The 6108-nt window shown below is 35.9% G+C and overlaps 1 long non-coding RNA gene across 1 annotated transcript; it reads right to left on the bottom strand.

Moving 5' to 3' along the window:
* Positions 1-297: 297 nt before the first annotated feature.
* Positions 298-5327, bottom strand: LOC104903495 (uncharacterized). The gene is made up of 2 exons (XR_791484.4): positions 4393-5327; positions 298-951 (listed from the first exon to the last, which is right to left on the bottom strand). It is a non-coding gene; the product is annotated as an uncharacterized LOC104903495 (long non-coding RNA).
* Between the last annotated feature and the right edge of the window lie 781 nt (positions 5328-6108).

The following is a 6108-nucleotide window of genomic DNA, read 5'->3' as shown; positions in this document are numbered from 1 at the left end:
CAAGCACACACAAGACAATTACACCATCACACCCGTTAACAAGGAGTTTGTCTTGTAAGAGACCGCCTACTTTTAAATTAAAATTAGGTAATGGTAAGTCGAATATTAAAAATAGAATTAACCTAATAGTGACTAGGTTAATTTCTTTCAGTGACTAGTTTAATCCATTTAATTACTAGGTGTACTTTTATATTAAAATTAGACCGTCTCTTTTAATAATTTTTAGTTAACAAGAAGATGATAATCACATAAAAAGACATCGATAAAGAAAAAAAAAGGGAACACCAAACGCAGAAGTTGTACAAGACAACTAACACCATCAAACACCTGAAGCAGAAGATCTGTACAAAGCAGAAAACAAGGGATCTAAGAATCTATGAGAAATTAGTTCTAAAATAGGAACAAACGAGAAACACCCCTCTTAAGTAATCAAATCTCAGTCAGCGACAGCTGCAGAACTGCAGTAAGAGAAATAATAAAATAGCTAAAGCCAAAAGCAGTTGACCCACATTGTTCGCGTGGTAAACTCCGGAGAAAGGGCCGCAGCAAAAATAGCCTTTCCTGAGGTAGTTTAGCAGCCTGACTGGAAGAAGTAGTTTTGGTGCTGTTTTGGCTTTCCTTTCCCTTGGTATACCATTTTCCTTTAAGCAGTGGCTCTAGTTTGTGACGTTATGCCAGCTTATTAAGCCCCAAGCAACTCTCACAGAGGAGACTACAACTCGACAAGGAAGCCCAAAACATGAAACAAATGAAACCCTATGAATTAGAACAGACTTCCAAACAAGAAAACCAAGAACTTAGGGATTATCTGCAAGCAGAAGACTATACTGAGAATATGCTGATGAAGTGAAAGTCAGGAACTATTGACAAATGTCAAGAACGGTGCATTAGCAATATCCGGCTACAGTTCTCCATCCAGCCTTTATTCTCAAACATCAAGGGGCATAACATCTGCAAGCATAAATACCCAATGAAACAAAAACCAGTTTTCCGGTGATGAAACCAAAAGCTTACTCTTCACTAGCCCCTTTACCCCAGACTTGCGCCACTACTGACAATCAAATAACTTGAATATGACATAAAAAAAGTCCAAACCCAGGACTGAACCTGAACCAGAAGAAAGAGTCCAAACCCAGGACTCTATTAGTCACACAAACAAAAACTTGAATGTGTCCGCATAGACCAATTTAGGACATACAAAAAAGTGAGAAATGGATAAGCAAAGCCCTATATTAAGCAGACTGGCACCACAATCATGTAAAAAAACAAAATGTCTTTCCAAGAATCACCACAATCATGTCAACAAAAAGTATGTCTTTCCAACAATCATCAAAATCATGTCAACAATAAATAAATGCCTTTGAAAGAATCACCACAATCATGTCAACAAAAAATAAATGTTTTTCTAAGAATCAGCTGAAGCAAAGGTGAACTAAATATTTAGAGAAAAGACGGAAAGAGAAAAGCATCGTCATCACGAAATCATAGCACATGTATAGACTAACCAATGAGCTCAACCATAAGATAAATGCAAGGACCATATACAAGTAAACATCCAGTAACATTAAGATCAACATGGGCCTAAAGCAGAAAGACAGATTTGGAATATAGGCAAGAAAGTACTCCTTTGGTTCCCTTTGACTTAATTAGTTCACTTTGGGGGAGAACCAAGGAGGAAATACAAAAGTGAGAGAGAGAAATTGAAAAGATGGAGAAAGAGAAAATAAAAAGGTGGAGAGAGCAATGTTAAGTTGGGTTATTCAATTAGAACGTGGACATGGGTGGAAAAAGAGGAGAAAATTAATGGAACATGTTGCCAAGTATAGGAAAAGCAACAGTGTATAGATTGAAAAGATTGGACCAAAAAGGAAAGCGTGTAGATTAAAAGGGAATGGAGGTAGTAACGCTTAAGACGAGCATCCAACACACTAATATAGTTATATACCTGAGAACGTGATATCAATAATTGCCTAATCAATCAACATTGAACCTCTGAATCACCAATCTCGCGCTAATGAATCCGAAGACACTATAAGACACATATTGCTCAATGTAATGAACTGACATAGCTTAGGGAGATTATAGAAAAAAATTAAGAGATGATAATGACTCTCAACTGATAATCTCAATAATTACAACAATAAAAAGATAGGTGCAAGCTTTCAAGAGGCTTGCTCTTTCCCAAATCTAAAGAAGCTACTAAAAGAAACTCTTGAAATTTTTTTGATGATGCTTTCACCTTCTAGTTCTCCTTCTATCTATAAGAATCAAAGCTCTTTTCCTTCTCTTGCTTCTAACTAACTCCCTTCCTCCTTCCTCAAGTTAAACTTCATATTTTAATGCACTACCAATAGTATCCTCTCCCTTAGGCCAGCTCATTGCACTCAATCAACTAAAATGAACAAGCTAGCTGGCAGCAGAGACTACTCAGAGTTGAGAGAAAATCAAAACACCAATTAACATGATACTATGTAAGCCAAAAATCTAAAATTGAAAGGATCAAGACAAACCTCAAACAAAGGGAAAAGTCCAAACATCAATCTTGACAATGAAATTGTTGTGAGTTTCCATACAAGAATTTACAAAAATTATAGATTAGATCTCTGAAAGAAATGATGGATGAACTGATGAACAGCTCCGTGTTTTATCGACAAACCTCTCAACCATTATCTTGCCGTCAACACTGAACTGAGGACACTACATAGAATATATCGCTGCAGTACCCAGTAAACCGATAAAGGAGCATATAACAAAAAACCATTAGCAATCTACCACTATATAAATCCCCTCACAACCTCCACCATTCGACCAACAGAATACCAGAAGTTGAAAAGAGACCATAAAATAAAGAAATCAAAGTAAAGACCCAATCAAGGTTGCATTCATTATGATAAACATGAACCTAAAGCCAAGTTCTCCTTCCTAGTCAACACAAAACCTCTGTTCGACCAAAACAAGGACATCAGTAAGAAGAGCGTCATGTATGCACACTGAACACATGAGAAGCAAAGGCCAATAGAACTACAAATAAGACCAAGGGTGCACCGTAGAATCTACCAAGAGCACAAAATAATGCCAACGAATCCAAGAGAATGGCATTATCATAAAACTGAAGCAGATTATTGATACACTGATATTATACCAATGCCGAAACGTGGAACCTGATAATAATAATGGATGAACCCTCTAGAATCAGCATCAAGCGACTTAAATACTAAGCGAGTCCAATGTCAAATAAATATCGGCTAGCCTGCTACAGCAAGAGATCAACCCATCAAAGCTGGAAATTAGAAAAAACTACAGCAGTTTCGACCTGCTTGCATGTGATCTACATACACACCTTCAAAAATCCAGCAACACCTGAAGGGCTGCTGCCTACCACTAAGGAACCGCAATAAAAGCATATCAGAATACTCACTGCTGCCAAGCAGACCGAGCCTATCATGACAGTTCACTTCATGAATTTTCACATTCTCTGCAAGGAAAATAAGTAGACCAAGTCTACATCCGAACTATGAACGTACTCAGAGAATGAGAAAAAGTACATGAACGTGGAAATATTCCACGAAAGGATGCATCAAACCTAAATTCAAACAAGCTAACAAGAGATTACAAGAAAAGAAAGAAAGGGTGCAATGGCAGATACTTGAAGTTTTCTCATATGTAGGGCTTTGCAGCAAAATGATGTGTGCGTTTCATTCACTACTACATAAGAGGACTTATGCAACCACTGATAATTGTTGCAATAGGACTTCAGATTGTTGTACTGGTCTCAATTAACAGTTCTAAGTCATTACATTTGCTAAGATTGCCTTAGATTAAGTACGATGGTGTTTAGGACCTAAATGAATGCAAATGCCGTTCCATTAGATATCTAGCACAAGTGACGATTATATTAGCAAAGTACTTCTCTAGATATGCACCTGACTGTGATATCCTTCTTGATACCTTATTTGAGTGAGTAATCAGGCCCGTCCCTGAGCCAGGGCAAGAGGGGCGGCCGCCCTGGGCCCGGGGATGACAGGTCATTCATTACTGATTTCCAGCCACAACACTTGAAAAATTAATCTCATGAAATTAAACAAGAACAAGTGAACACAAATATGCGCATCTACAAATTGTAACATAAATTTTCTTATCATTTACTTCCATGAAACAAAGATGAGTTAAGAAGTTAAACCAGAAACTCGAGTCATAAGTTTATAACATGTAAATTATCACTAAAAACATGAGATAGCATGTATGAGAAAGAAAAAATAAGTTGAATTCATGAAACAAATAGCATAAAACCAATCGCATGAATAATCACATGAAGTAGATCTCAAAAATCGCAATTCCACACCAAAATCCGCAACAAAACAAGTAGATTCATCTAAGGAACAAAACAAGAACCTGGAACGAGCTTCTGCAATTCGAGCTTTGCGTACGACATATGAGAGGTTCCAGATTCCAGAGGTTCTAAAGGAATTCAATTTGCTTATGAGTTGGGCACCGGCACCGGCACCGGCACCGACACCGTGAGCGTTTTTGGAGTGTTACTCGCATATAGGCTATATACCTATGTAGTTTAAGACTATATGCGAGTAAGGAACAGAAAAGGTAAAGTACTAAATACTATATAAAAATACAATGTATTTAGGGCGTTAGTAAAAAATTTAGGGCGTCAAATAGCAAAACTCATTTTTTTTTTTATGCACAACACCCGAAGATGTAACATAAATTGACGAGTTTATCTCTTTTTTTTTTTTTAAAAGAAAGAAAAGGGATTTTATTAATATTTTGCCAAACGGCACTTACAAGTCATTTCTGAAAAACATAAAATTCTAATAGAAATACATATCACCCTAGAAATGTAAACATCGCAGATTTGACTTAATTTTGCCTTAATAAAAATCTTCATCTGAAGCAATGCAATCTGTGAGTTCGCTCTGGTTCGGCATACGATCTGCAGATGCGGAAATTTTGGGATGAACGTACTCCAATAGTCTTCTATAATTTTACAGAAGTTGTGAAACCCTAATTCTTCATGTTGAATCTCGAACTTCAACCCATGAGAATAATTTCTCATACCTAAAAACAAAAGAACATTACTCACAACTCCCATAGGGGAGAAGGAGATTTCCAAAACAGAAACTAAAAACCCCATAAAAGGGTTTGAGAAAATCTCATAAAGAGATACTAATTTATTGAACAAAACAAGAAAATGAACTAAAAACTGAAAATAAAAGGGAAAAAGGGGCTTACCATGGATGAAAACATCCATGACAGCCCCCTAATTGATGAAGAAGGGGTAAGAGAGGCTAGGGTTTTAGAGAGAGAAAAGGAGAGGAGAGGAGTTTATCTCTATTATATAAGCAAAGTGATGAACTACGGTGTCGTCTTGTAAAATTACTGTTCTACCCTTTACTTATTAAAAAAATGCTAACTATAAAATATTCAATTCTTTCTTGATCTATATTTATATGTAATAACTAATAAGGAAACTTAAGATTGTTTAATTTATAATAAGATATAATGTACACATAAAATATTTTCCAAAATAATATGCTTAAAAGAGATATTTTTGATTGAAAATAAAACTAATCTAACTAAAGCAATTTCAAACAATTAAAAAGTAAGAACTTATACATTAACATAAATATGCATATGAGACTAGTAATAGCTTATTGTACATCGATGATCTGTTAGAATTCTAAATATTATCATATAAATAGGATTATTATTCCTAGCCTGTTCTCTCCATCTTATTTTCAATTCAGTTACAATCAGTTGGATTCATGCTCCGTTTGGTAGTGTGTAAAATATTTTCCATGAAAATTAGTTTTCCTTTTCCTCTCATTTTCCGTTGTTTGCTATGCTAAGGGTGTAATTCCTGTAGGTGGTTATCTAATCCTTGAGGCTTTTTTGAAGAATTGTGAAGGAAAACCCATTGTGACGGGCTCCATGAGTTGGTTTGTTACTGAGTTTGGTGAATCTGAGGGTATTATAGAAGTACATCCCAATGATTCCCATTTGCTCCAGGTGAAGGTCAAATGGTTAGAGTCAAAAAGAGAGGCAATATAAATCGGATGCATAAAAGGATAATTTTGGTTCTAGAAATAGTTTTAT

Source organism: Beta vulgaris, chromosome 9, assembly GCF_026745355.1.
Source record: "Beta vulgaris subsp. vulgaris cultivar EL10 chromosome 9, EL10.2, whole genome shotgun sequence".
NCBI classification, from domain to species: domain Eukaryota; kingdom Viridiplantae; phylum Streptophyta; class Magnoliopsida; order Caryophyllales; family Amaranthaceae; genus Beta; species Beta vulgaris.
Note: the sequence above shows the minus strand (reverse complement) of the source record. Positions and strands in the feature narration are given on the sequence as shown.